Genomic DNA, 21,709 nt, shown 5'->3' with positions numbered 1-21,709 from the left:
CAAGAAATCAGGCGAAAGGCTCAAAGTGGCAAATTTTAAGTTCCTTTTACAGCAGCTAAGACAATATATTTTCCAAATGCACTACCATGTATTTTTGAGATCATATGATGAAGCTGTGAAAGAGGGTTACCTTGTGAAAACACAACTTTAGCTTCAACTAAAATCTTCTTTGCACTTTATACTGATTCAAAACACCACAACTTTTCACTTGGAAGCTCATGACGACATACGAGAAATTCTATACACAATACATCACCGGGTTAAGGAAGCCAGGAAATGTGCGATTACATGGCTGTGTAGTATGTCATCATTAATGACAATAGCCACACACGAAGAATACACATGGTTAACATCCATACTAATGATAAAGACTTGTGTGTAAAAGAAGGCAAAGGTGAATATTCTCGGATGCAGTGTTAAGCAGGTAAATTCAGTGTAAACCTGCAACACAACACTCCTGCATTGAATAACAGGCTGAGGGTATCTGAGAGAGAGAGAGAGAGAGAGAGAGAGAGAGAGAGAGAGAGAGAGAGAGGATGCGGGGGGGAGATTTGTCCTTTAAAACAGGTGTGATGAATGCCACTGTCACCGCGAAATTCCCTGTTTGACCATTCTGATTTAATGCGCTCCATTAAGATGTGTGCTGATATGGAGGAGGAGCGGGTAAAGAGCCGCTGAATGGCTCTTTCTCTCGGCATCCTGCACGCTCATGAATGTTTAATGGCACAGACAGATGCCTTTCAGCCCCTACAGGCAACGACAAATATGTATTAATCTGCATGAATAGAACATGAAGTTGGCCAACATCCAGACACACACACGTTGTTAATTACTCCCAAATCAATTTCCTCTGGGGTGAGGGCCCAGATGAGGGAGGCCGCTGACAAGAGGAGTTCACTTAAACTTACCAATCCACTAAGCACAGTGTGTTTACGGCCTCTCTGTCGAGTGTTAACTACGACCTTTTGTAGCCTGCCCCTTTTTCTCCTTTATTCCTTTTCCAGTTTTAATCTAATGAGGTTGCTCTTGTGGCCGACAGCGAAAAGTCCTATTGCTCGTTTTCTGCTCACCCCAACCGGTCGAGGCCGATGGCACATTGACTCTGATTCTGTTGGACATTTCCTCCTGGCAGATTTTACTCTCCACAGTGTTTGCTCATTGTGGGACTTCTTGGTCTCAGGTCCTTAGTATGTCAAATGCTTTGAGACATGTAGATTGTGGTTTAGCGCTCTAGAAATACAATTGAATTGATCATTTTACACTGCCTAGTATATATTACTGAAAACTGGGAACACATATCACATGGGGACCACAAGACCTGACAACACAATATATGACACAGATATCCATTTAAGAAATTTATGTAGTTCAGCATTAATTTGTAAACAAATAGCTCCAGCGGCTCACTGAGTGTTGTCGCAGCAACTTGATGATTCTATGGTTAAAAGAAGTATCAAGATATTTAATGCTAACTTAGCCTGCTACACATTCATAAGCATTTGTCACATTCAGACTGTGTGTTATAGTGTAACTATATTAAGGCTTCACTTATACTGTTTGGGAAAAAGTCAACACTCGTACTGTTTTGATATCTTAGGCCATTTTCAGACATGGGTCCAGAGGAAGTCCAGAGAATTGGGTCCGGACTTTCTCCGGGGTTTTCCTTTCACATGAACAACACAGAGGGACATTCTCCGCCCAGACTTGGTCACAACAACACAGAAGACTCATTCAGGTGAGGGGGGGTCCAGCAGGCAGAGGCAGGGAGGAACATATTAATTCTGCTGCAGAGATCAGAGATGTTTTTGTTTACAGCACATCAACACCAGCATTGGCCCTTATCACCGCAAACTATCCTGACACCGTCCTCTGTTTCTTCCACCTGTAGCATTACTTTTTCATCTGGAGATATTGGTTTCCTTTTAGTTAATTTATTTTTTATTTTTGCATCTGTTGTGTGTTAGAAAAATCCTCAACACCCCCCCTCTCACATCCGCTCCTCCAGACTTTCTGCAGACATTTTACTAATGGACTGGGCGTACAAAGTCTGGAGGCTCTTACTTGGACATTTGTGTTCACACATACAGCCCCTCCATTCTGTCTGAAAGCAGCTTTACTGTTATAAACATAACAAATACAAATTAGCACTCATAATGTCCTTAAATATAAACACTATATTCATTACTCTTGATGTTTATCAGACTGCTGATGAAGAAAGACTCATCTTCCTCCAGCTCTGTCTGTCATCCATGCTGTGTTATAATACACGATATTTGATAAAATGCAGACGGCGTGGTGATCACAGGAAGACGATCTACAATCTACTATCTACCCAATGTGACACATTCTAACACCAGCGCAGACAGGAAATTAAAAGACAAAATAACAGGGTCAGACCGTGTCCTTGTTTCTGGAATACGTAAGGTCAACAGTGTTCAGGGCGGGAATTAGTTTTGCTGCTTGAAAAGGTCATTGCACTGTCCCTCTATCTGGTTTTGCATACATGTTTATTCCTCCTATACTTTGAAATGATCTCTTTCTAATAGTTTAGAGAGTTTGCACTATCATAGATGACAAAACAATGACGAGACTATATTTTATTGGGTGTCAGAAAAATGATCTGAGGAGTGATATGTGGCTGGGATGGGTTGAGTGAATTTGAACAGAGTTGAATTTGAAAATGTCCCAGTGGATCTGTTAAAGGACAGTGACATACTCCTCAGCTGTCAATCAACAAAGCCCTTTTCTTTATGAGTAAAAAGAGCCATCGTGCATTGTTGTCATGTCTCTTTGTACTGTGCGATGTTGTCCAAGCAAAATGGTTTGGTTGTGTCCAACGTGGGGGAAGAAGCTGTGGTTGCTCATGTTAATAACTGGTTATGATGCTTTGTATCATGAGTCTAGTGTTTGTTACCAAAGCCTCAATGCTCTGTGCCATAAAGCTCCATTGTTGTCCAAAAGCATGTAAAGTAGCTACACTATGTATTTCATTTTTACCAGACTCAAGTGTATTTCGACTCATTCCCACATAAACTGTCCTGTTGCCTGGCATACACAGACTAGTCCCCAACATAGGGATGCCTGTGGCTCCTCTAACCATAAGGTCGGAGGTTCAATCCCAGTCTCCCCCATTCCGCATGCCGAGGTGTCTTTAGGCAAGGTACCGAACCCCAGATTGCCCCTGACATCTGTGTGTGTGAGTGATTGACTGACTGTGACAGTTTTTGTGAATGGGTGAATGTTGTAAAGCACAATACTACAAAAGCGCTTTATATAAATACAGACAATGTTACAAATGAAATGCATTTCCACCTGTTGGATTAAGGTTTGCAGAAGGCGCGCAGCTGATCTGGAAAATTACTACTCGCTATTTGAAAAGAAAGAAAAAACATCTATAGGCCTATAAAGATATATCACATACATACAGTATATTTGAATTATTTTGTCTTTTGGTTTTCACCTGCTCTTGTTGACCACTGTTTCATCTGAATAAGTTCATAGTTGGGTTAATTGTCAAAAGTGTAACTTAAAATTGGCACAAAAAGGCACATTTATGGCTTATACTTTAACTAAACTTTGATTTAATTAGCTCGTACAAAGGAATAATGAACACAATTATTTCCCTCACCACTTGTCCCTTGTATGTTTATCTTACACATCACACCACATTCTTTTCTACTTGTCAACTTTACTTTAAGTGAAGATTGCTATTGGGACATAGCATCACTTAGTCCTAGTTTGTGCTACAGTTCACATCAGAGCACATGAGTGGATTGAAGTAAACACACAGACACAAGTTAGGTTCAGATATATGTCATGTTTCAGGTTTGAACCCATATACAGTCTATGGTTTGAACATGTGCTCTTAGAAATGTAAATGAGCTTGTGAAGGAGTCCACCAATGTGGATCTCTTTGTGTTGAGATCATTGTGGAGGTCAAACAGCTTTGTTATGGGTCTGGCTGAAGCAGTGAAGAAGTGAATTAAACTTTTCCAATAAGGAGTTGGATTATTTCGATTGACGTGAGGCCATGCCACTATTTGTTTGATTTGCCTGAGTTGTTTCCCTAATTTATGTTTCTTTTGTTATTTTGCCTGAGTTCGACGTGTTAGTGAGAGCTCTGTGAATAAAATATTCACCCCTGAGAAATCAATATGTCTGCTAAGTACCCACCTACCATTTTCCTGACCTTCAAGCAGCGCGATTCATTCCAGTGTGAACCTGAACGCATCTCTCTCTGCATAGACCCTGTTTTGGGGACTGAAGTGAACCTGAGCCAGCAGAATAACCTTCAGCCACGACTCTGAATCATTCAGGGTTTATTGTGAACAAATATGCTTTATGAATACAGAGGGAGATTAACTGAGGTTTGGAGCAAAGGGCAGAAGCGCCTGTCAAATGAAGGCTTTGGCAAGGCAAAAAATGAAAACGAGGGGGGAGGGTCCATTTAAAGATAAGATTCATTCTTCTAAAGGGAAAATAAAAGAAGAGATGATAGAACTGAACTCTTTTTTTTCTTCCTTTCCTGCCCAATCATCAGACTCAGGCAGGAGGAGTGAAATGGGAGGAGTGTGCCACAGTGTTGTCTTTCTGTCTCTCCAAGGACATTTCATTATGTTCTCAATAATTCAGAGGGGGGTCTTTTGTCAGAGCACCCCTGGTAGCAGGCCGGAGCTGCTGCAGAGTTACCTCAGTAATCCTTAAACTCATCCTCTCTCCTTCACCTTCCAAAATCCCCTTTTCACACTGACCTTCAGTCTTCTCCAAAACACACACACACACACACACACACACACACACACACACACACACACACAATCCCCTACAATTACTCTGTGCACTTAGCAGCTCATTCTATGCATGCATGTGAATTATACAATTTTTTGCGTGTGTGTGTGTGTGTGTGTGTGTGTGTGTGTGTGTGTGTGTGTGTGTGTGTGTGTGTGTGTGTGTGTGTGTGTGTGTGTGTGTGTGTGTGTGTGTGTGTGTGTGTGTGTGTATAATGAACTTCCTGAAAGTCACCTTTGCCTCCTATTTGGAGCAGTGGGATGAGTGGATGGGAATCTCCCATTACAACTCCACTCTCACTCTCTGCCATCCCCCTCACCCCCCACAGCTAAACCACACACACACACACATGCACACAACACAGTTATAGATAGGGTTACTGCAGAATTATTGATGAAGTATGTGTGTGAGTGTGTGTGTGTATGCCTGTGTGTGTGTAATAGGGAGAGGATCGGTGAAATGAAGTACTATTGTGTGGAAGAACTGCAACAAGCAGGCGGCTGGGGGGGGAGCGGTGCGGAGGGTTGCAGTGTGGGGGGATAAATGTAAAGAAAGACAGTAACAAGGGAAGAAGAGAATCATCATGGAAACATGAAATACAGGCAGAAAACTGGGTGATTGGTTCACACAAAGCTGCATGTGGCTGAATGAAGGATAAGGCGAGTGCTGACACCCAGAGGACAGAAGCAGTCAACTGCATGGTGGAGATAACAGGCGGTGAAAGGAGGAGGAAAGTAGGGGGGAGGACAGAGGGAGATGAAGGGAGACAGGAACAGAAAGAGGGGGAAAAAAATGTTGGGTCAGATAAGAAGAGAGGGGAAAATGAAAAGAGGGGGAAAAAAACATATAGGCTTATGCCAAAGTGAAGCGACGATAGAATTGCACATCAATGAAAATGCTCACATATTCATTCATGAAAGAGAGAATTACATTTGGTTTTATATTTTTAATTTCTTTTCATTTCCAATTGTCAAAGATAATACTCACTGTGGGATATTTCTTTGAATGTGCTGATTGTTCTTTTAAAAGGATTGGACATGTTTCATGTGACTCGCAGTAGTAAGAAACCCACGGCCAATTTACTTATGAAAGTATACCTAATTATATATTTAACAGTTTTACTCAGACCTGATATGTTCCCAGTGGGATCTATTCTGTTCCCTAGAATAAAAAACAACAAAAAACATAAAATAAATACATTTGAAAAGACGGCACATCACCACAGCTGCACCCCATCGATCAATCTCTTCCGGTAGCGGGAAGCTTAACCTGTGGGTGAACCCACCACGGAACACCCAGCACCCAATCAGCTCCCCTGCCAGGCCGTCTCTGACATTAAGCAAAAGCATTCACCAACATTAACCTTCCATCAGTCTGTCTCTGGGTGTACCCCCTGTTCCCCACAGAGATTCTATTTGACCTAACCCTGTTTCTTAAAGCAGGACAAATTATTCTTAATTAAAGATGCAAAATTTCCAATCACAGAAAATGTAAAATATTAGAGTAAATGATAAGCCTTATCCTGGTGGGTTTATTCCATGTATTTTATTCTTTAGTCTTTGTCAACAAATCCTGTGAAAAACACCAAAACCTCCCAACGTTGTGTGTGGTTCTTAACCCTGAGTGCATTGGTTCTACTAACGAGGTTCCTATTGTACAGATACAGTGGAAACCGCATACAGTGATCATGTATGTCCCGGCCAAATTGATCAATATAAGCGGTTGATTACTTTAATCAAATTGCGTAGCTTCTGTATGATAGTCCCTGAACTTGAGGGAAAGGTTACAGCGTTTTTTAAGATAAGGGCGATATCACATTGTGCACTCGGTTATGCATGCGTACACGGACACACACACACACACACACACACTTACTTCTCTCTCTCCCTCTCTCCCTCCCTCAGACACAGAGAAAGACACACCGATACCAACACGTCTCTGACCCGCTACAGTTAAAACGTCAATGTGTTTGAAATGACGCCACAATATCAACACTGATCATCACACAATGGTCGATACCTTCCTTCAATTAGTCAAACCTTTCTACATAGCTGCACATTCATTTATTCATTCAGCTTGACACACAGACACACACACACACACACACACACACACACACACGCTCTCACACACACCAACACTGTCATCGGACACATGTGCAAACTCAGACTGGGTAAAAACAACTGAATTTGTAAACTTAGTCAATATATGGAGAGCCGGAGGAGATGGCGGGGTGCGCTTGGTTCGGCTTTATTCAGTTGGCAGTGCACAGAGCGAATTATGGAGACACAGAGAGGAGAAGTAAAGTACTAACAGAGCTGGTAAAACATTGTTCCAGTCCAAACATGTATGAAAACAAATAAACACTGTAATTGGAGTCTTGATCACTATAACCAAATTATTTAAACAGCATTTCAATGGTAACCATTCTGTCCCAAACTTTTTGATCCATATAAAAAATGGTTGATGACTATATCTGTGATCATTACATTACATTTTATTTAGCTGATGCTTTTATCCAAAGCGACTTACAATAAGTGCATTCAAGCATGAGGGTACAAACCCAGAACAACAAGAATCAAGAAAGTACAATTTTCTTCAAGAAAGCAATAGCATCACTATATCCGCTTTCCGCTGTATAAAGTTTCATTTCCCAAAAGGCTCACTAATTGCCTACATCAGTAGATCTGTAGTTCTTTGGACAAACTGCAAAAGACAAAGAACACATTCAGAGGGGACTATTTTCACAAGCGAATCGAAACCCATATGCTGCTCAAGTGAGTATTTCTAGCAGTGAGAAAGTGTGTCAGATAGAATCAAAATGTTCCCAAAGGTTTCTGAAACCTTAATTGTTGAAATCCTCTGTAAGCACGTAGCCATCAATAGATAGAGTAGTCTAAAAAAAAAAAGGTCGGTGACTTCAGCCCTTGATGGACTGTAATAAATACGATTGAAGGAAATGGTTGGCCGGCGTAGCTGTCAGTAACTAAATGACCTGCCAGCGAGCGAGCACCCGGCCCCGCGCTCTCACTGCACATGACCGCAGTCTTCTTAAGCCAGTGAAACACGAACAGCTGAAGCAGAGACGATAGTCAGAAGTAAGAAAGCGGAAGTAAAAGTCGTCTTCTCGCATTTGTCACTCACTGCACATTGATATGTTTGGGGGGCGGAGCTTCGTAGAGCGGGCCGAAGGGAGGGGGTGGGACGTATCCGTTGCAACACAGTTTAGATGATAAATTCTGTGGAGGTTTTTGATGGTCATTTATCATGTTTACTGTTTTTCCTGTTGCGCTTGAATTCTCATACTTGATGTAATTAGTTTGTTAAAGGGCTCGATGAAAACATGACCAAAGCAACACAAAACCCTCAATAAAACCCATTTTCTTGGTTCACATCCAACCCTAGTCTTTGTTCCATCTTTTTTCTCCTCCTCCTTCTCCACACTGAGTAGAAATCATAGCAAGTTCCCACTATAGTTCCTCCGCTCTTTTATTCTTGAAAGGGAGAAAGAGCTGGTTGTGAGACAGCATTTAGAGCATCACGAGACTCTCAATCTCTCCATTGAAAGCTGTAATTCTTTCAGGCAAGTTGAGCGTTCCTTCAGGCAGGATGAGGCTGCTTTCACTGCAGCTTTTTACACAATGTCTTCCCACCGCACTGGAATCGTTTCTTTGGTTGGAGATATCTGAGCGAAATCAAAACCCAGTCTAATCCAGAAAGAACATTGGCTATTATTTCCATAATCTGTTGATTATTTGTTTAAATGAATTGTTTGCAATGTGCATTATTGCAAATCAGTACAAATTTGAATATCCTGGAGATATTAAATCTTTGTATCGCCAACTAAATGTCCAAATCTATGGAGATATTCAATTTGCTGTCATAAAAAAAGGATCAGATACAGTCTCACACTTGGGAAGCTTGAACCATAAAATGTTTTGTTGTATATTGACTTGACCAATGACCTAAAGATCAATTAAATAATTGATTAATTGACTCAGTGTTGCTGCTTTAGACAAAATATAAAATTATTCTGCCATTTCTAAACTAAACAGTATTTGTTTACATTCAGTGTGGAATAATCTAAAAACCATTCAGAGAACAGATCCAAAGGCGACCAATGTAAGCCTTGCATCGCCTACAAGTATTTAAATAGATTACCATGCATATACACCATTACGTCCAATTAGCCCAGTGCTTGTACTGGTCGAGGTTCTTTCCCTGTGTCTGATACATGTACCTGAAATAAAGCCCGGCTAAATAAAGAATTATATTGTCAAAGAAGAAGGCCAGTGCTAATAAAATTGTCAATGCTTGAGGCATTTTTCCTTGTGGATGATATATTTTCTAACGTTTTGCACATCTTTACCAAGGATGATGATGGGGTATATGACCCTTGAACAGTCAGCCACTACATCACTAGTGTGTTCCCTCACGAGAAATGTGAAGGTTCTTTTATCAAATGACTACAATCAGCAAGCTGCTTACTGGACCTTGGGAGTATGCTTTTACAGTTTATTTATGTTGGATTTAAGTTGGATATTTATGCTATAAGCAGTTGAGTGTGATGGTTTGATGATGGTTAAACAAAAAAAAATCCTCAACATTTTGAGGCTGATTATATTTATATTATATATCTACCAGGGCCCAACAGTTCCTTTTTAATCCCATCAAGCTGCAACAAATTACACACACTCATAGATATATATGTGCCTGATCTAAATCCATGAAAATTGTTGAAAACATAAAAACAATTTTAATATCAATATCAATATCTACTAATATTAAAGAAAGTGAAAAAATATTAAAGAAAATGGAAAACAATGGATCCGCACCAAAATTAAATGGGCTCTTTCCCGACTCATGCCACATACCTTCCACCACGTTTCCCTATAATCTGTCGGACCCAAACCGTCAATCGAACTGCTAATCTCCCACACGCCAGCCCATCCTTGAATCGACGTAACGCTGTGCCATCTTTTTAACCCCATCAGACATGGAGCACAAACCATTACCCCCCTCTCCTTCCACAGCAGCGCCATCTCTGAAAGCCCCTGCCCAAACCTATTGTCTATAAATACATATCATGTGGGCAGCTCCTTGGTTTCAGGTGCAGGTCAGCCAACTAGACATTTCAATTCCGAAGATGGATGCCCCATTTCAGAGGGAACGATAAGAAAAGACTTGAAAGGTCTTTCACCGCAGGAATCACATGTTTTTCTTACTTTTTCTCCAGCCTGACTGACAGCTCACAGAAATAAGGTATTTTTTTTCTGGTCTTTGTCCTACTTGACACACATCCATCTTTGGCGGTGCCGACTGTTGATAAAGCCGTACGTGAGCAGACAGCAATAGCATGTGCTCCATGTGCCGGTTTCATCGTTAAACGATTCAGTGCAGTTATTCTGAAAGTCTCACCAGATGGGATTTCAGTTGTATTTTGTTGTTGTTGTTCTCCACAGCAGCTAAAGAGCTTCGGAGAGCCGCTGAGAAGTACTTTAACTTCAGCTGGATTTTGTTTACAGGTTGTCTTCCTCCCGGTGCCCCTGATGCGCTGGGCATCGCGTTCCTATGGGAACTGCCAGAGCCACTGTGTCTATTTTCTCCATGGACTTGAGTGGATTCCCCACCCCCTCAACCTTCCCCCTCATTGCGATTAAGACAGAAAATCGCCCCCGCTGTGCTCTGGCGTGTCCTTAGCTCTCCGCCGCTTCTTCTTTCACTCCACAGCCGATGAATGCGTCATTGTTTTTCTCCTCAGTGTTTCTCTAAGTTACTCAGGGAGTGCATTTAACAGCTCCATTTAAACCCATACGGCACGCTACGTATATGAAATATATTCACAGGCACCCAGGGATCGCTAACCCTTCAGCCTCGGATCCACTGACACGCATAGGAAAAGAAGCGGACATACACACACACACACACACACATATCTCTGAGCAATGCAGTTTACTCTTCCCACGCTTTATAACACTCTCATACATCAGAAGCCCTTGTCTCCCCACACAGTGTGGGATGGTGACTGCATTGTGACTCAGAGACAGAGACGCAGAGTGAGAGAACCGGAGAGAGAGGGAGAGAAGGATGCGGAGGTGGCAGGGGGCTGCTCGTGCTCGGCCCATGAAGGGAGAGCCTGACAGGTCTTTGCGGATGGATTACATACAAGGTGTGGAGATCAAGGTTCTTAGATCCCACTTCCACTCTGGTGGGCCCAACTATGTTCTACACTCTTGAAGACAATAGCTCCACGTGTTATTTACACATGTCACATATGACAAGACGCAGACCTGTCCGTGCAGCAAGGTTTGGGCTTGGCCCTTTTCTTCCAAATCAGCAATTTCTTAGCGCTGATTTGGAAGAAAACCCCCTGACCCTAACCTCTCCTTCTTCCATCAGTTTGCTAAAATGTCATGTTCCATGTCCGATTCAGCAACTCGCTTGTCGGAACACACTTCAAGTAACTTTTGTTCACTTGATTGAAGGCACCCGTTCACGATTAGATGCATTTTTGAGAAGAGTTTAACTTTTCAAGTTTATATAAATTTTCAGGTATGTAACAAAGTGTTGACAGGACATAAAACACAATACAAAGACAATTCAACACTACATGAAGCTGAACAAAACAATAAACAAAATTAAAAATGCTGCCAGACACTAGATTACATACATGGTTTTTCAGAAATGCTCTCGCAATACAGTCATCTCAGAAGTAAGGCCAGTAAGTAACATGGACAAGTGAAATGAGTAATATACTGATGTGGCCGGCTCAGAGTCACTGTGGACGTAGGGTGATATGACACTGTGCCAAAACAGGTCCCCATGTTCACTGGAATCTTTTCTGCGTGTTGCCTTTGTGCAGATGCAGATTTCCCATTTGAATAACAGTCACCATCTCCTTGAGCCAATGTGTAAAGCAGGGTGGAGTGGAAGACTTCCAAGTCGGAAGCATAAGTTTCTTAGCAACCACAATTCTACGGTGCAGAGCAATCTGCACATCATATGGAAGCTTACGAGTCTCCGCAGAGCATCCAAGGGTGGCCAGATTGTGGTTTGGCTGCATGTCTCTAGATTAGGTTTTTGAGAGTCACTTTAAAATTGTAGTCCAAAAGTTATACAGAGTAGGGCAAAACCAAAGAAGGTGCACCAGTGAGTCACACTTATCATATTAAGAAGAGACTGATGGGAAAATGAGGTTCAGTTTTGTTTTTGAGGTCCACTTTGTACTGGATTAAATTAATCTATCCTTGAACTTTACTGTCTTTTTTTAGACAAATCCATAGTGGCAAATCCAACACTGGATGTTTTTTGTGATTATTTATCCATCTCTCCAGATATTGTTGTTGTCTTAATAGAACAACAATGAACCGAGTCATTGCCACTTCCCAGAGCTCCGCTGATGTCTGAGTTCAAGTCCCTAGCCCAGGCCTCCCTAAGGGGGTCAGAAGAAACTGGACCAGCCAGACATTCTACACATTTTGATATTAGGGAGTTGAAGTCCTGAGGGAGCGAGAGATTTTCCAGGAAAGGGTGAGTGGCGTTGGGGGACTTAAAGTCTTGGCACTCGTCCTATATGAAATGCCTAGCATTAAGATATCTAAAAAAAAAAGTGAATTTGGAAGATTAAATTTAGAACCTAATTAACTAAATGAAGCAAATTGGCAATCAATACACAAATCTAGTTGTCCAGGCTTGAATGTGGGATTCTGGCATATTGGTAAAGTTTGACATTTTGTAATTGATGCTTCCAACAAGGCACCTTGTCCTGGTCCATTTGTGGGTAAGAAATGTTACAAAAAAGTGAAAAGAAAAACTGCACACTGATGAAAACAGACACACGCGTGGTGGTAGAGACTCAAAATATCCAAGCATGTTACTGCTGGTGTCCAAGCTGTGGTATGAGTGTGATGACAGGAATGGATCACAGATAACATTTCATTACAGATGATGTTACACTGCTGAATAAAGGAGAATCTCCTCCATGTGTTCAAACTTTGAGGCAGTTGCTGAGTGGAAGAACCTCCCTATAATTACATTTATTATTAAATATATATATATTTGTGTGCTGTGATGTGTTTTGTGTATGAGCCGCCGGGGCATTTTCCTGATACCTGTATCATGGTAATTAAACATGAATCACTATGCTATGCTAAGGCTCTGGAACTCAGTGAGACACCAAAGTTAAGCCAATTGGAAGCAAATTAAAATTAATTTGTACATTTTAGCAGAGTGAAATCTGAAGTTTTCATTTTGCCAACAATAGAATTTGTGCAGGAAAACAAAAATACAAAGTGGCCTTTTGAGTGTTTGTATTTGATTTCAGATTTTTATTATCTTTTTTCAATGTGTAAAATAAAATGCCAAAAAATGGAAAGTGAAAAGCCAGCACAGAATCCTCAGTTTTGCGACAGGATATCAACACTGAATACTTTTGCATCGGACAGTTCAAGCTAAAATTACCAGGTTGCCTTTCATACATAAATGTTGAAAACGAAGGAAATGCTGAACATTAAAGTGTCCTTTATGCTGATAGGTAAGTTTGGAAATGCTTATAGTGAATGTGTTGGAGACACCACACAGCAGGAGAGCTGTTTTATTTCTGCGCTCCTGTTTGTATTGTCTGATCAGCACACGATCTTTTCACTGCTGTGGAGCCCCTGAGCCACAGGGGCATTAAACGCCCCAGGTTATCTGCGGAAAAATTAGTTTTGGTTAAATGGATGCATTTCAAATTTGTTTGATTACACCCCGTGAACCGGTAAAGCACTATATAAACTCAAATGCAGCAAGCCTTAAGGCAACATTTGTATTAATACTGTATGCTGAGGCTTCATTTGTCATGTGGCTATGAACAAAAATATTGTATTAAACATTTTATTGTTTCAGTTTTCGCTGCGCTTAAATTGTTCACACTCCTAAAATAAATTTGTTTTTAATCAGGTGATCGCTCACAAAGAGATGCAATCCTCAAATGGGAACTTCAGTTGATTTTTGCCCCCGGGGACTGTTTATGTGCGCTCACACTTGCAGACTCAGACTACATCTTACAAATATAGATTTTTTTATTCATGTCAAACCCTAATCATTAACATGACAAAGAAGCGTAACGATTTTGTCGGCTGTAGCATACACAGTATATATCTGCTCTGTAAATCACTTGGTCCCCTCGGAGCAAAAAAGTCAGATGCCAACTTTATATTTTCATTTTGTATTTTTCAGTGGCCTTGGGATACTGCCCTGTATTTTTTATATTAATACCACAGACGACTGTTAGCTCTCTGTCTATGTAGATAAAGAACTTGTTTCCAAACAGCCAATCACATTGCTCCATTCTAAAACATTTGCTTAAAGCGATAACTGCAGCATTCTAGATGGTCACACTGACAAACAGCCAGACAGCAGCCAGCTGCGCAGCACTAGAGCCACACACTCGGAACAACATCTCACATTAACTTTACTGCTACACTCTCTTTCTTATCTAACTGAAAAATGCCAACAAACTTTGTCCTGCACCTTAGTTTTAAAGTGAAAGCCACCAAATAAACCAATGTAAAGTCATTAGCTGCGTTAAAAAAGCCTGTAACGTCGATGCACCTGCAAATGTTACGGGCCTGAATAGATGCTGCTGTGCTCCTTGCTCTTCAATAGCACTCACGGCTCTCTTCTTTTAATAGTGAAAAAAGATGGCTAACTGTGTTGGTCTTTTTGATAATAATTTGAACACTTGCAGCAACTTCTTAAACAGTGTTAAAAACCCCAATGTGACCGTCTTCTTCTAAATCAAATATAATAATATTCTGCTCAAGCTCCTCCAACCAAAGCCATCAAACAGGTTTGTTGCTCTCACCCTCTGACCGGACCCGTCCCAGTGATTTCTGAATTCGGGCCCCACCAGCGTCAGGAAACGGCTTTGTTGTCACCAATGCAATGATAAACACGTGGTCAAGGTTATGGAGCAGTTATACATTTATTTGCTTAGTTTCTGCATAGTGATGTCACCCTTCATAATTACCACTGACATGGATGGATAAGAATGTATAAGAGCTCTATAAGCCCCTCCATCAGCTAAAAACACTGATGCTGCCTCAGACGACCGATAGATGTCAATAAAACAAATCTATGGGCTGTAACAAGCTGTTAGCACAAACATTTGTATGAGAGAATAGTTGTGTTCCTTTCTATTAACGGCTCGGTCTGTTCCTGTTATTTCATTTCTCAGTGTAACTGTTAACACGGCATTGCTTTAAATGAGCATCAGCAAATCCACACTGTATAAATTAAGCAGGACACATGAAGGTGAGCTGAACGGATATAAAACGAAGTATGACTCTGCAACTTTGCAAAGCTGATTTTAGTCGAAGTAGGATACATGACAGTGATGATGCCATAATTATTCATATCTTTGAAGTAAAACCCAATAATGGCTCTTTAAGTGATGTGTTTATCAACTCAGATGTGGGAAATGTTCATGACTTAGACATCAATCATCTGTTTTATAGAAACAAGCAGTTAAACTCTGATTTACTGGCCAAGTGGACCAGTGGAGAAAAGTGCAAACTCTTTATACTGCCAAATAATATAAATAGTTATGTGACGACGAAAAAATAAAACGGAAATTGAATCTCACAGAAATTCACTCAAATAACACAGAGAACAATAATGGTTTGGCTTTTGAAAATTGTTTCCCCAAGTTTTGGTAATCAGGAGAGAGAAAAAAACCCAAAAAACATTCTAACCAACACACATTCAAAATGATTAACATTTTTTCCCATTTTGATTTATAACAAACAGTTGTGCCATGCGTCAAAGCACTTTCTATCTGCAATGAGACAGTGGGCCACGTTCCACTAGTACAATAATTACTGGAGAGATGGATAAACAATCACAGAAAAACATCCAGTGTTGGATTTATGTCTCCAAAAAGACAGTAAAGTTCAAGCCTGGATTTTAAACGTTCTGAAAGAGATATGATCACCACAGAGCCCTTATTGAAACGCATTAAATGCCAGTCTCTAGCACGCATCGTTCCCGGGATATTTAATCTTTCATGTACTATGTCCTTTGATGTCAACACAACATTGTCGACTTGTGAGGGTTAAATATTGATGGAATTACGGCCACTGACTCACTGGTATGCGATGTTGCACTGGTCACTTCCTGTCCTCCGGGAGATAAGACCAATATAAGTTTGATATTTATATAGGCCAGTGAATGGCCCCATCTGAATCTGACACTGTCAGGCAAAGTGCAAGTGGAAGTGGATTGGACAAAATGTATTATTCACTATTCACACATTTAGAGACACTTATAAACTTGACCTGCTTGTCTTTGGACTGTGGAAGGAAACCGGTGTTCCTGGGGGAAAGCCACGCAGGCACAGGGACAACATGCAGCACCGACAAGCTGCCCCAACCCAAAAAATCAAAACACCAAAAGACAGATGAAGACAATTTGTCAGTGATGTTTCTGCCGCACAATGCTGAAAGAAGACAAAAGCTACGATTGGGAGTGGGAGAATTTGATGTAGCCAAAGCCAAAAGAAAAGATTTACTCACACTTGAGCCTCTGGGAATCGGAGCTGCTTTTTGGATTCCCAAAAAATAATTAACTGTAATTTTTTGTTTGAAATAAGATTGGGCAATACAATCTATAGCAGATATGAAAGCAGTGACAAGATAAGAATCCTATTAAGCACATGAATGAGAAACTGTGAAAGGGCATATCCTAATCATGTTGTGATGCTCAGATTAGAAGTAAATGAGAGTAAATAAATCAGTCTCATCTGGGGAGAAGTAGAGAGCAGCAGCTCCTCTATGTTTAGTATTAAATCAGTGCATTACACAGAGATTTGAGATATGTCTTCCTCGTATTTAAGATTTCGTTTGACAGATGTACAGCTGAGGTGAATGTAAAGATAATAATTATTGGGGGTGCAGTGGGAAAGTGATTCAGACACCAAGGTAGCAGTGACAGGTTCCCCTGTAGAATCGTGTTGAGAGAACTTGTTTCGGTGGCACATTCGCTTATAGGGAGGGTCCCCAAAGAAAACAACCAAAACTAATTCTTTATCCTAATCTTCATTAAATCCTGCCATTTTCTGCACGTATCTTCCCAGCTCACAGGTTGTTTTGGTTTTCTGTACTGAAGGAGATCTTGCAAACAGCAATGGCAGGCTCGTCACCTCCAGTGAGTCAGAGTATTGCTGCATTCATGTAATCCTCAAATGGTCAAATTTCCAGGGAAGTTATTCTTCCGACTTCACTGTTCTTCCAATTATGAATTTGGAAACAACACAGACACTGTTTTTGCAAAGCAGTCAAATAACTTTTTTTTGCACTAGCAATGTAACTTTCTGTTTTTAAGCATTTTCATCAGCCTTAAAAAGGCTCTACATTTATGTGTGTGAACTATTGTGCAGTCTGTCTACCAGCAGCCACGGCAGGTATTGACAATATTAGATTTTTTCTTTCCTCATCTCCTTGTTCATCACCTGTAGACACTATGAATACAAATGAACACCAAGCTTAGCCTCCTACAACTCAAAGAGAACAATGACAACAGACGTTTAAAGGAGTAAAATATAGTATTTGCAAAGGGTAAAACCCAGAGCTTAACTTAAATTGTATTGCAACAGTAACAGTAAAGGAAAAGCAATCCCACCTTTTGTACTGAATTCTGGATAATCTCCTGAAATGATCTGGAGGGGCTGTATGTGAGAACGCAAATGTTCGAGTCAGTTTCTCCTGCCAGCCCCTTTCTATTTATGCAGAGGATTCACCACGATGCGTTTCTAATTAAAATAATACAAATATCACAGAATGACAAAGAAGAGCCATACAAGTAGGAGACGCCAACAAAGATGTAATCCTGGAAAGAATACGAGACTTGAGAGCTTGACCTGCCTGTCGTTGGACTTTGCCATTCACAAACATGGTTGACGCAGGATTTATGACCCAAACAGCAGCCAGCCACCAGGGGGCGATCAAGATGATTTGGCATCACTTTTCAGAACTGTAATGTCATCTATCTTTGTATATCATCTTGTTATACATCTAGAATTTCGATGAAGCTCTGAGAACAGTGAATTTCAACAATTGCCAGTTTGCCATGTTTTGAATGGAGATGCACACGTCCGCATGTTGAGATTAGTTTAAGGACATTTTCCTGGACTCCTATAAGACTTTGAGTGGCTTTGTGACATTGTCATCTCCTTAAATGGATTCATATTTCATGTTCACAGGAAGTTATAGAATAATTATAAGTCTTTTGGCAATATCCGAACAAAGTGGCCGATCCATCAGCGTGTACCTGCATTCCCTCCAGGAAAACTTCCATATGTTCAGCAAGCAACCCAATTCAATGCAGAGTCCATTTTCCCACATTTCCTCACTTTCAACATACCAATTTGACGAAAAAGGTATTGGTGTCTTTTGCAACCACTATTTGTGTAAAACAGTATTTCCAGCACATGCAGCTACAAGACAAAGAACAGGACTAAACCGCTGTACGACAAATTCCACCGTCAGATTTAGTGTGTTACAGGTGATGCAACGTCACTCGAGATGAACTGTTTGCAGGTGGTTTCACAGAGAGTGGAGTAAATCTTGTGCCGTTATGGACGTGTGAAAGAGAGTATATTGTTTTGTCCTGATTCAATATTCAAATGCTAGTTTCTGTCTGTTTTCTGTCCTCATGTTTATATCAGGTTGGATATTTTGAACTTTGATATTGAAGTATTTTGTTATCTAGTGTCAAACATCCAGAATACAGGCTCAACAATTCACTTTGTATTTTCCTTTACAAATTGTTTTGTGTATAGGGGTGGATTATTATTTTGAACTGCATTGCTGTAGGCCCATATAAATTGTTCTGTTTATGAAATAATAACAAATGTACAGGAAAATCCTTCATCATAGTCTTTTCTATTGATCAGAGTTGTGATGAAAGGTTTGGCTGGGCCACACAACATTTTTAGATTTCAAATTGGGCTGCAGCATTCTTGGAATGTCTGCATTGTTTGTAATTTGTCATAATCTAAAGAGGAAGGGGTAAACACAGCAACATGCAAGTCTGCATATTGTATTTTGGGCAGTGTGAAGACTAAAATTGAGATTTAATTTTGTTCTAATTTTGAATACATTTGCAGAAATTAATAAAAACCTCATTACCATCTTTGTCGTTTTGGATTATTAAGTGTGGATTGATTGCTGAAAATGTCATTTTAATCAATTTGAAATTAAATCTACAGCAAGACCTAAAAAAAGTGAAGTGGTATGAAGCTTTCTAGAACCCACTGTAACCCGAGGCCTTATGACAGGGGTACAGGGAACCGAATGAGATGTTAGCACCATGCTCACATTACGCTGTTGAAGGCTGACACTTTTACAGGCTGGACAGATAACATCTGCTCCTGAAACATTAGTTTGACTTTCTTAAGTACTTTTTTCGTTCTGCATCATATTTTGTCGATAGGAATACATGATAACTGAGCTGTCGTGTGTGACCGACAATAAAGGGATAAAACACTCAAGCATCGTATCAGACTTCAACTAAGCAGTTATGTACTCGTCAGTGTTGATCAAAGAGCTTTATAATTCTGTAATTGTAGTTTCAAGCACTGAGTTACTTAATGTTAAATATGCTTGGAATAAGTGAAATGCTTCACAATAAATATGACTGTAAAAAAGAAATACATCACACAAGAAAAAACAAGTACATGTATATATGGCCTGGATTTAAGATTCTACTTGGATTCAACAAGTCCCAGTTGTGACTCTATTGATCTGTGAAACATTTTAGTTGAGTTTCTTTACTCTCAATAATGGTTCTCTTTCAGTGTACAAACCTTTATTTTAGTTTTATATTTCATCAATTATAATTATAGCTGACAAAAGAAATAATTATGATTCCCATGTAAAAAAATATCTACATTATTCCATTAGAACTTCTAATTTGACTTGTGTCCAATCTTTGTTAACCTTTGTTAGATAGTTCTTTAATTCACTTATGAATATGAGATGAGTCAGACCGTGACCACAGACAGAACAGACTACACACACACACACACACACACACACACACACACACACACACACACACACACACACAAACAAAGCCTCTACTATTGGGTACAGCTAACCTCTGTACAGCTGTTGCCCTAGATGTTTTGGGCTAATAAACAGGTTGAAAAGAAAATCCATTTGTACAAAAAAAGAAAAGCACAAAAAAACCAGACGACCATTTGCTTCAGTCTGAGAAATCTGATTCTTATAAAACCCTTCAGTTTACAGGACCTTACACCTCAAACCAACATCTGCTGATGTTCTGGGTAGAAGACAATCTAATTTATTATTTTTTTCTTTCCATTGTAGCTGCGTAAGAAATACATCTGTATAGCAGAAATTATTGTGGCTAACTCCAAATGTAGCAATCAAGACTAAGGTCTGCAATATACAACACCAGAGATGTCGTACAGTGTTCATGGGATTCAAGGTGTTCTAGCTTCAGCAGTGATCACTCCTTTTCCTGATGGGTTAGCTTTACGGTCGACCGACACATTTTCTAATTGTGTCTGTGTGCTGTCAAAAAGAAAAACATGGGTCATGTCATCACTAATGACTTATTTTCTTGGACCTGGCAGTCTGTGGCCAAGATCTGCTGAGCTTCTTGTGGGTGTGTATCAGAGTGTGTGTGTGTTCCTGTTTCCAGTGAGGGTGTGTGTTTTGACAGGGTGTCACCTCTGGGTGTCATTCCAGGTGATACCGCCGAGGAGAGCAGCCTTTACAGCCGTCCCACAGAGCTGCCTCCTGCTCTTAACAAGGACACAGAGGCATGCAGATGCAACAACACACACACAAACACACGCACACACATAAAGGGCTTGATCTAGCGCACAGCAGCAGTAAACTCGTACATTACAGTCTAATCCGAGGTAATTCATCTTCATTGTCCAAGTCATCAAATCTGGAAAACGACGGTGAGACAGCCAGACTAGCATCGAATGTCCTCACAGCAGAGGAGACTGGCAACATGAACACACACTCTAATTCCCTATTTTCTCCCTCGCTTGCACAATTTCACCCTTCAAAGACACAACGCAGTCTGTCAGTAATAGAGCACTTTTTCTCTGAGGAGAAATAGGGTTTCAAGACTCAACCGGATTCCTCCAAAATAATAATACAAAAATAAGTGTCTGAGGGCGTGATGGACTGAAGGGACGTAAAATGGAGAAGACAAAAGAGAGAAAGAGCGGCAGGGAACAGGTGAGCGGTGACGAGCTGCCTGTCAGACAACAGAGGAATCCCAATAGCATCTTAGCATCACCTATTCTCCTGCAGTCACACATGAGTGATGAGGCCGGGAAGAAAAGTTCAACTTGTCTTTCCTCTAATTCTCACACTTTTCTTTATGGCATTAAATTAATGACTTTTACACACACACACACACACACACACACACACACACACACACACACACACACACACACACGTATACACCCACATTTGTCTGCTCGCTCATCCTGGAGCACTGCTTTTATCATCACCTGGTAAGTAGCAGCAGTAAAATTGCTTAATTAAAGCATGAATGTTTAATAAACCCTCAGGCTGCGTGAGGAGGGACCTGAGATAGGCCTTCCATTTACGGGCAGCCTCTGGGAAGGAGACAGACAATTCCTCAACTTGCTTCTCACTGACTTTAAGTTCAAGTGAGTCCTCTGACAGAGAACAGGTGGAGCTGATAAAGGCCAGACACTTCACTGGCGGGAGGGGGGGGGGGGGGGTCACTGCCTTGAACTTTGTTGAAATGCTAAGTTTTTAATTTCTTTAGTAGCTGGGAGTGTCAGCGTCTGATCGGATACCGTGACCTTAACCCCATGCCGGGCTAATTTTGCTTGATTCTGCCTCTATACAGGCTTAGTCAC

The 21,709-nt window shown here is 40.6% G+C and overlaps 1 protein-coding gene across 8 annotated transcripts in view; it reads right to left on the bottom strand.

Annotated features, from left to right (window-relative positions):
* Positions 1–21,709, bottom strand: part of adgrb1a (adhesion G protein-coupled receptor B1a) — a 157,533-nt gene that overhangs the window by 76,906 nt on the left and 58,918 nt on the right. The window lies entirely within an intron of this gene.

Source organism: Hippoglossus hippoglossus, chromosome 16 (assembly GCF_009819705.1).
Source record: "Hippoglossus hippoglossus isolate fHipHip1 chromosome 16, fHipHip1.pri, whole genome shotgun sequence".
NCBI lineage: Eukaryota > Metazoa > Chordata > Actinopteri > Pleuronectiformes > Pleuronectidae > Hippoglossus > Hippoglossus hippoglossus.
The sequence above is the reverse complement of the archived record's forward strand: the minus strand, read 5'-3'. Positions and strand labels throughout refer to the sequence as shown.